This window comes from Cryptomeria japonica, chromosome 5 (assembly GCF_030272615.1).
Source record: "Cryptomeria japonica chromosome 5, Sugi_1.0, whole genome shotgun sequence".
NCBI lineage: Eukaryota > Viridiplantae > Streptophyta > Pinopsida > Cupressales > Cupressaceae > Cryptomeria > Cryptomeria japonica.
In genome coordinates, this window is record NC_081409.1 from 924,241,342 (window position 1) to 924,252,072 (window position 10,731).

Here is a 10,731-nt window from a genome sequence, read left to right on the forward strand (position 1 = left end):
GGTTACTCCTAACAGGGTATTGCTTCTAATAGGGCACTATAGTCAATCCCTTAACCGGGTGATCCCTAACAAGATCTGTTCTTAATAGGACTTATTGTAAAGTTTTAACAGGCTTGGCTCCTAATAGGGCGAACTTCAAAAGAATTCAGAATACTTGTGGGTATTCATCCCCACCGTGGTTTTTCCCATTTGGGTTTTGTTGATGTGTATTTTGTACACGACCAAACACAGAATAAAATACCTAAAAGGTACCTTATCTTCTCTTGATTAAAGTCTCCGAATGCTGAAGATGTCGCGAAAAGGATCAATCGGGATGACTTCAAGGTTCTTTGTTGTAGGATCTCTACGTGTGGATAAGCACCAATGGTCGTTGTATATGCTGTTTCTTCAAGGGGCCTTACGTACTTTCAAAGAAAGCTTGTCCACGTTACTTTCTTTCCAAATGCAGGAATAGGATTTTCCTAACACTAACAGATTTTCAAAAAATGTCAAAAGATAAGGGTTTCAAGGAAGAGATACTTAAACTATTCCTAAGAATGACTCAATGAAGACTAAACTTGATGAGATTCTACCAATTTCAGTTTCGCCAAGAAATTACAACTTTACTGGAACTGATGCGATCTTCTAAGGGGATTCAACAGTTTTTCAAATCATCAAGGATATAGATACTATCATAGAGATACATATCAATACTTCCAAGAGTGATTGAATTCTTAATCAATCTCAAGGTTTCTAGTTGACCACACAAGGCGTCCTTACAATCAGTAAGAAGCTATTGGTTTGGAATATGAATCTTATCAAAGATCAAGCACAACACTTCGTTTTTCAAACTTAAAACTTAAACGCTACTTTAACTGAGAGTGATTCAAGAAAATAAACAATCATGAAGATAGCCGCAAGTATTGCAATAAAACACCATAACTTCAATATTTTATTGATCTCATAGCCAAATGGACAACAATTGTTCAAAATTCTTATCTTGCTACAATAATAACTTTCTAACTTTCTTCTCTCTAAGCTCTCTCTCGTTTCTAACTTTTTCCTCTGTAACCTTTGAAATGAAATGAGTGAGGGTATATATAGCATCCTCAAATACAATGAATGGTCCAGATCAAAAGAAGATCAATGGTTGAGATTTTGACACCTAAACCCTAATTAAGGTTTGTTACAAAAAAAGTCCCCATTTAGATAAACATCACCAATCCATAGCCACTAAAGAATTGGCACAAAAACCGAGGAGACATAGACCAATAGGAATTAAGCTGCCACATCATCCTATAACAACTTTTCATCTAGAATGTTGTTCTCTTTCCTATGCTCTTTCTTAGCATATTCAATGAATCTGGACACAATTCCTTCAATCTCAGCAATGGGAATCTTAGGAAGATTCTTCATTCGTTCTTCCAAGTGAAGGACTTGATCAAAAGCAATGAGAAGAGTTGTCTCCCATCCAGGTTCAAGTTCTTTGGTCTTCTCAATCAGGAACATAGTAGTGTACATCTAATCTCGTTGCTTATCTGTGATGATGTTCTCCTCTTTGCAAAAGATGACCTTGATTCTATCCTCCAACTCTTGGATGTCCACATCTATCTCGATCTCGATCCGCCTGTCAAGAATGGTACACAACACCTCAAACACCTTATTTTGAATTGGATGAATGATACCTTCAACTCGACTGCATCTGGTGTTGATGTCTTCAAAAAGGACCTCTTTCATCTGGAGCAGAGCTGACCACTGTAGGAGGTTATGGGTTCCTCCATCCATTATCTTTTCTTGAGCCATAATCCGTCTTGGTGTTTGTCTTATCACTTGTAAGACAGGAATGATAACATCTCTAGTGTTAGTGAATGCAGCTACAGTTATCATTAGATTATGGATAATCTCAAGGACCTGGATAGCTCGATGAACTGTCTTCATCATTCTTGTTGTAAATTCAACGACTACCGTGTGGGATTTATGAATCCAAGAACTTATAAGTTGAACCAAGCTCTTCACCCTTTCTGCCTCACCTACTGATTCAAGAGGGAGTGATTGCAAAGGAGATACTGCTGGATCCTGATGTCTGAAGGGCTGATTAAGGTGACTAAAATAGTTCCTCCAAGCACTGACCTCCCTTTCAAGCTTCTTATTCTTTTCCATTTCTTCTTTAAGTTTGTCCTTAAGTGCTTCAAATGAATCAGTTGTTTCTTCCATCGCTTGCTCAGAGGTAAGTGGACCAAGCTCAAATGTTTCTAAGTCATACTCTTCTGCAAGAATTTCATCCTCATATTTGTCCACCACTAGTGTAGCTACTTGCACTTTCCTGGATCTTGTTTCATCTCTAATTACCTTAGACATCTTTGTGGCCTTCTTCTTCTCCATTACCTCATGAGAATTTCCTATAAGGCTTTCCAAGTCAAACACATCTTCTTCCTCTTCAACCACTACTACCCTTGTCAGTCTCTCTTTCAGCCAATCGGGAATGGCATTTCTTGTTTCCCTCACTTGTATTTCTTTAGGTAGTGGCCTATCTTCACGGAAAGGAGATGTTGCTTCATCATCATTCTTTTCTTCGTGTTGCTCATTAGCATCAACTTTGGGAGATTGACTTGATGAATGCTGAGGTGTCTGTCCTTTCTCTTGTTTATCATTCTGTACCATGGACTCCATAGACTCATCAACTTCATATACTATCTGCCTCTGATCTTCCCCTTGACTCGCCTCCTTTCCATGCCTAGAAGATGTGCTTGGTGGGTGATCAGGGTTTGTTTTCTGCTTCTTCTTGGAAGGTTCTTTCTTCTTAGGTCCTTCTTTCCTCTTTGAGCCTTTGGAATGAGAAGTATTCTCACTCACACTTGCTTCTCCTTCTTCTGGTCTTGCCTCCAAAGTAAATGTCATTGATACATTCTGCTCCTTCAACTTTTGATGCTGTACGTCCACCCATTTGCGAGTGCAGGATAAAACGGGAGCCATCAAAGCTCTCAAGTCTAAAATCTTGGGTTCATTCCAATCTATCTTCACTTCTTTGTCCTCTTTCTCATAGGACGACTGGAGGTATCTACCATTATCCTGGGCTTGATCGGCTACTCTATAAACTTTGCATTTCTTGATGAGATCTAAGGGTAGCCTCGAATGCATCTTTCTTTTAACCTCTAAATCACCTGGGAGATTCATCCAAAAGTCCTCCACCTGAAACTCATGCTTGTACTTTCTACCGACTGTCTCCTCCATATAACCATGAGGGTCAAAGTTCTCTTGCGAGGCAAAGGATGTGAATGAGTATAAAGATAATTCCTTCTTTGCATCTTCCGCGGCTTGAGTATTAGGACACACCTCAACTGAGTTCCCTAGTATGATGGGCATGGGAATCCCATTTCCATGCTTGTGTCTGGATGCCTTTGCATAAGCTGCCAACTGTGTAGTCACCTCAAGTAGCACTATCCTGTCTATTGGATATCTTGGCAACATGTAAGGAGGTGAAGGACACCCATGAACTCTGATGTATGTGAACTTTTGAAACTGGATGAACCATGCGCCGTACTTCTTCACAAGGTCTTGTGCATCTAGAGACAGTCGATTGTGAATTCCCCCTTGCAATATCTTGGTAATGTTCATTGTGAAGGTGTCATTGACTAACTTGTAGTCACTTCTAGGCGGATGATGCAGATGAACATAAGAATCACAAACCCTTATTTCTCCGGGCCCTCTTCCAATCACTCCTCTGTGAGGTAGCCCTGCATACTCAAAACTCCTGATCAAGGCATATATAACATATGAGCTCATGTGGAATGATTTGGTGGGTCTTAGCCTTCTCAACTGCACGTCTAGACAAATGCTAATGATTCTGGCCCAATGAAGCATTCCCTTTCCTTAGACTATCACTTGTATGAAGAAGAACATCCACTTTTCAAAGAAGAAGGCTTGAGAAGCACCTGTAACTCGATTGAGCAAAGTTATCAAGTCTCTGTATTCCTCCTGGAAGTCAATCCTATGTGGTGTATTGGGAATCTTGTTCAGGCGAGGCCGACTTTTGAACAACCAATTCTTATTGATGAAGTTCAAACAAGACTCAAGATCATCTTCATAGATTGACCTTGCTCCTTCTAAGCTTTTGTAAATCATGTCTTTATGGTTCGGAAGATGAAGAGCTTCGCTTATAGCTTCCTCTGAAAGGTAGGCTAAGATGTTCTCGTCTTTGGTTACGATCGTCCTTGATTGTGAGTCATAGTGGCAGGCACACCCGATCATCAACTCATGACACTTGACTGCGGGAGGGAAACCTGCCGCCTTGATGATGCCACTCTCGATTATCCTCCTTGCAACAGGTGATGGCTTGCCAATATAGGGGACCTCTCGAAACTTCTTCACATTGAAGTTTCCTAAGCTGGTGTCTCTGACATTATTCCACTTGGACACGATCCTGGTCTCCAATTCGTCGCTCCTCTGATCTTCCTTGATGAGAGCTTGCCGACTAGTAGATCCTCCGACTTTGGGGGTCGTCATTTGATGCCTACACAAAAATTTAAAATTAGTCTTTAAGTATCATACCTTAAAGCATAGAACTTAAGATCTTTCAAGGGAATAGCTCAAAACATTAATTTGAAAATGACATGATAACTCAAGAATTATAAATGAAAATCGGATTGCACAAGACTTAGATTTCAAAGGATTGCTATGAGATCAAAATAAGTCTTGAATAGAAACTTCAAAAGGATTCTTCATACCTTCTCCTTGAATGCTTAACTATAAACCTTGGAAAATAGAAGAAAGAAGATCAGATTTTTGCTGGATAAAGATTGAATTTCTAGTCATCCTTGGATGAATTATGTCTTGATTAACCTTCAAAAGAGCTTCACCCTCTCTAGCCTCCAACATTTAGCAAAAATTCGCCTCCAATCTGTTGGGATTCGCTCCTCTAATCTGCTCCTCAAAATTCACATAAGAAGTAATGAATGAATGATTTGAATTTTGAAACAATACTCCTCCTTTATATAGGTTGCTCACCCTAATTAAGCATAAGGCCGACCTAGCAAATAAGCTTTAAAATAAGATAAAATCCACTAAAAAGGAGGCCGACTTGCTTGTAAAAGCAAATAAATGTATTTGAGTGCTCACCTTTATTTTTTCATTTTTGAATTAATTTCAAAGCTTTAAGGGTGGATTTTTACATTTATTTTAAGGCTTGAAAATTAATCAATTCAATTACAAAGGCCTCAAATTATGCGAACTTAATTTAACCTCCCCAAATGTCTTAATTTTAGCAAATTTTGTGAAAATTTGGGAATATGGAGGTTTGACTGAGGCTTAATGGAGCTTCCTTTCTCCTTAGGCCTTGAAATATTCAATAGTGATGAAGGTCTAGGTTCACTTCAAGACTTGTTTGAACCCATCCAGGCTTGTTCACTTGATCAAATTGAAATTTTCTCAACCTACATTTTTGCAAATTTCCATGACTTTGTCTTCACAATTTTGCAATTTGCCTTAGACTTAATCAACCAAGGTTGAATGATAGGTTTTTTGATGATTTCGCCCTAGACCCTCTGGAAGGGTCAGGAGCGATTTTTCAATTTAAGACTTGAATACCTCATTCCCTTCACTCCAAAATCTCCCGGAAGGCAAGCTTATGTTTGTTTTGGCCTAATCAAGGTCTTGCATTTCAATTTTTTATTATTTCTCATGAGTAATTAGGTGAAAATGTAAATTTCACCCTGGACCCTTTGGAAGGGTCAGGAGCGATTTTTGCTTATTAGGTCAAAATTCACCTTAATTTGATCGTTGACCTCCTCCAAGGCAATCTCCAGGGTTCATTTCCCTCCATCACTGGGTTAGCTCATCAAAATTTTGAAGGAAATGCCACCTTTTGGGAATTTCGCTTTGGACCCTCTAGAAGGGTCAGGAGCGAAATTCTCTCCTGAGCTCAAAATTCTCATTTTTGTAAGTCCAAAACCTCACCAAGGCATTCCAAATGGCATCTTTTACTGTAGTTTAGGCTTAGTTTTACTTGAATTTTGGAGGAAAAGGTGTCTTTGGTGTTTTTCGCCCTGGACCCTTTGGAAGGGTCAGGAGCAAATTTCCCTCTTTTGGGCAAAATCCTTCATTTCTTCATGACTTCTAAACATACCCAAGGGTTTGAATATGCTCATTCTTCCTTTCATGATGCCTTAGACTCCTCAACTTGACCAAACAAGGCAAGAAATAGCCCTCATAGAGATTTTCGCTCTGGACCCTTTGGAAGGGTCAGGAGCGAAAATTAGGTTTTAAGCAAAATCCCTCATTCTTCAAAGTTGAAACTTCTTCAGGAGGCAAAAACAAGCTATTCTTCTTCCATCATGTCAAAAACTTGACCTTCTTCATTGCAAAATAAGAGCCTTTTGGGAATTTCGCCTTGGACCCTCTGGAAGGGTCAGGAGCGAAATTTCCCATTTTGCTCAAAGTTCTCCATTTTTCATGCTTCCAAATCTCAAGGATGTCCAATCTTTTCCCAATGATACTCTGCACATCACACTTTAGCCAAAGTCAGTGAAAAATAAGCTCAAATAAAATTTTCGCTCTGGACCCTTTGGAAGGGTCAGGAGCGAAATCTCCATTCCAGGCCAAATTGCTCAGTTTTCAAGTTTTAAACCACCTCATAATGCAAAGTTAGGTCTTTTTCTAAGCCAGGAACAAAATTGCAAGGCTATCCAAGGCAAGAAATAGTGTTTAGGATGAAATTCGCCCTGGACCCTTTGGAAGGGTCGGGAGCAAAATTCCTCTTTTAGGTATCATCTTGTTCTTCAAATTCAATCAAATCCTTCTCCAGGCAAGGACACATCAAATTACCTCCAAACGTGCCCTAGAAAGCATCACTTAGTCAAAAATGAGGAGGAAAAAAAAGAGGTTCATAATGATTTTCGCCCTGGACCCTCTAGAAGGGTCAGGAGCGAAAATCCTCTCTTAGCTTGATTCTGGACGTTTTAAACTCCGATTTTCCTTGAAAGGCAAACACAGATTCTCCTTCACGCATTTCCATCGAGATCCTGCCTTTAATTACCGACTCTGCTCAACTTACTCAGCCCGGGAAACAAACATGACCCTGACCAGAAAAAACCCTCTTTCAATCTAGACCTGACCTGAGATGAGACCTCTTCACCCTACCCCCTGATCTAACCAACTTGAATCTCCTGAAAGGCATGCTTCATTCTGGCAATCTTGAGGCTTCAAGCAGACGACTAACAACCTCCTAAACCAGACTAGACTTAGCTTGAAAGAAACCCTAAAATGAGCTTCCAAAGTTTAGCCCTAATCTAGCCAGCTCAGGCAGACCACTCACTCACTCAAAACCCTAAAAGCAGAGAGAAAAACGAGCAAAGAGAAAGCAAAACCTAAGGCAAAAAAAAAGAGGGGGTCCCCATTCTAATGGGGCAATGTGTGAAATGGTCACAACAGGTTTCTACGTCAAAAATATTGTGTCAAGTGGTGAATGCTTTTGTGGTTATGTTTACTATGGTTAAATTGCTTAACTACTAAATCCACTTTATATGTTATGTTAACCGGCAACAATCTAAAATATGTTTTTACTACTTTCAGTAAAGTATTTGAATGATTTAGTCAAAAGGTTTTGAGAGTTTCAAAGATGTTTTACTAGTAGTCTTTTATAACAATCAACCAGTTTAACTAATCAGTAATATTGCATTTGAAGTTCAGTGTTTAAACTAGGTAGTTTAGAGTTTGCTTTGAGAGGTTGATTTTGAGTTTGGTGAAAAGTTTATGTCAGTTTTCTATCTACTGATTCACACCCCACTCTCAGTAGTTGACCGGATCCTTATTGATTCATCATACCATCAATATCAGACCTGTATCAAATCTGATATCATTGTATTTTCCATTGTTGTTCAAGGAGAAATCATAAATTTATGGCGTGTTCTTTCATCATTTGTTTCCCATGTTATTGTTTATCATTTATATTTGTTTATCTATGATTTGGCATTGAGAACAAATATCAAACACAAACTCTGAACTTATGAAACAAAAAAAAAAACTGAAAAAATCAGTCCTAAAGATGAATACATGCCAAGTGTTTGACAAAATGACAAACCACACAAAACTGAAAATATAAGTGCAGAAAGGACAGAGATCCTTACAGTGGTATCAGAGTAGGTGTATCTTGTCATCTTGAAGGGTTAATCATAAAGATGAAGTCTTATGAAGAGTTAGTAGAAGATCTTCAGGACTTGCGTGAGCATCCTGGTTGGTTTAGATCCATCTTTAAAAAGAAATCAGAAACAAATAAAAATGACTTCTTCAGTGACTAATGAAGAAAGGAGAAAAGACACGATGAAGGATGTACTAACTACTTTAGAAGGTGATAAGGAGTTAGGCAAAAATGTGTATATTGCAAGAGAAAAGTTGGGACATTTATCTCTATCAAAAGATGATCTTTTGAGCTCATTGGAGGAAGTGGCATATTGTTTGCAATAGGGGAAACGGTCACTCTCTCAGCTGATCCAAATAGCAATAGCTCTGACAGTGAACTCTTTGGGAGAAATAGATTTCTGAGACACCCGGATAAGGAGTTAAGACTAGTTGTTTCTAATTGCCTAAGTGAAATTATAAGAATTACAGCCCTTGAAACTCCTTACAAAGATGATAAAATGAAAGAGGTTTTTCGAGTAATCATTGAAACTTTTGAAGGGTTAGGAGAAATCAGTAGACCTTCTTTTACTAAAAGGGATATGAATTTAGAATTGATGACAAAGGTGAGATCATGTGTTGTCATGATTGACTGTTGTTGTGATGATCTTATTTTTCAAATGTTTTATCATTTTCTTTTTGCTATCAGTGAAGATCATGTCCAATCCATTCATAATTTCATGAGAATCATTATGACTACAATTATTGATGAATTTGATGTCATTTTCCAACCTCTCATAACTTTCCTATTGGCTGTATATAAACAAGAATTAGTTATATCTACTACTGCTTACAATCTAGTCAATAGTGTATTCAGTCAATGTGATAAATTCAAACCTCTCATGGATAAAGAGAAAGCAAAGGAAATTGAAAAAGATTTCTTCAGTGACAAAATTCTAAAAGTGAGCAAGAATGAATTGAGGCGGCAAAATTTGCGCTTCTCTTGCAATAAGGATTGGAAGCCTAATCACCAATGCATGGGTGAAAAGGTATTGGAAGACATTCCATCTACTTCCAGGTCTCTCTTGTCATCATTTGAAGAGGAAATACAAGTTGCCAATACAAGTTTGCTTCTGAATGATCATTTGAACAAGGAAGTTGATCCTAAGGATGAAGTTGATCTTCCATGTGCATCTACCATTGAAGACATTCTTGAAGATGAGGAAGTTTTGTCCAGCAATGAAGAGGATAGTTGCCAATATGATGAGTCAATTTTTGCTTCAGGTAATGGTTGCATGAACCTCTTTGTGGGTGGTTTAGAAGTCATGCTTGACAATTCTGGAAAGGTAATGGCTTCTTTTGGTGATTTCATGACTCATGTTATTGCTGCCCCACTTTCTCCACATGAAAAGATTGGTCCAAATGTAGATGATGGTGATTCTATGCTTGATTTTAATGCTGCCTTGGTTCTAAATCAGCAAGAGTGCAAAGAAGATATCATAGAAGAAGTTTGCTATGAGAGCCAAATCCCTAAAGGTAAATCAGCTATTTCAACATATGAATCTAATGTTGTTAAGTCACACAAACTGGAGAACCAATTGAAGGTCAATGAAGATAAGATAGTTGCAGTGTTAAGACATTTTGATGACATGCACAAGCTAGTTGAAGGTCACCTCTGGAAGGGACAACTTGACAGTAGAGAAAAAAGGGGTAAAGATGAATCTACTCAAGCTGATTTGCAGGTAATCAAAGAAGGTATAGAGACTATGAAGTCAAACTATTTGCACTTACTTTCAGATCGTGACCTCCTTAATCTCGCATAAATTTATTTAGAATCATTGTATAGGAAACAAGAAGAGGTTGACAATATCACCTATGAGCTTGTGGATACTAAGGATACCATGGAAGCTACTCGAGGCTCTACAAAGAGCAGAAAATCAGATTGACAAGCTTAACTTGGAGTTGAGTTTGGCACAACCTCAATCAGAAAATCAGTCTTCTATGGCAGCCACATTAGAAGGGACAACCACCATTGATGAGCAACCGATGTTTGAAGAAGAATGGATTGGACGCTATGAAGATTCTATGAAAGAATTTGCATCAAATGCTGATTTGTTGATGGTGAACAGCAGTCCTTATGGACTTGTTTGTCATAAGATGTCAAATATGAATTTTCAGGTTGACATGGATTTAAAAAATCACTTTGCATATACTCAAGATTGCAAGCTTAAGCATGAGGATGTCTTCATTGTTTCAAGTTTCTCACAAGGTATGAACTTCCCTTGTTATTTGAAGATTAGCATTAAGATGGAGCATGAGGTATACAAAGTTCTTGTTTGTATGGATATACCAAGAAGTTCGAATGAACATGGGAGTCATAGCATTGAAGAGTTGACACTTAAAGGGTTAGCAAATGGTCACACTCTCTCTCTAACCAATAAGAAAGCATTATATTTGTTGCATGAGCCATATTTTAGCAACCTACAAACAATTGGGAATGAATTTTCAGATTTGGTTCCTTGGCCTTCATCTCACATTTCAATTTATAAAAGTTTTCCTATGATGCTAATCATTGAATTTTCAGATCACGCAGTGATGATAACAATTGGTTGTGTAGATTTGAGTGCACATAATGATCTATAT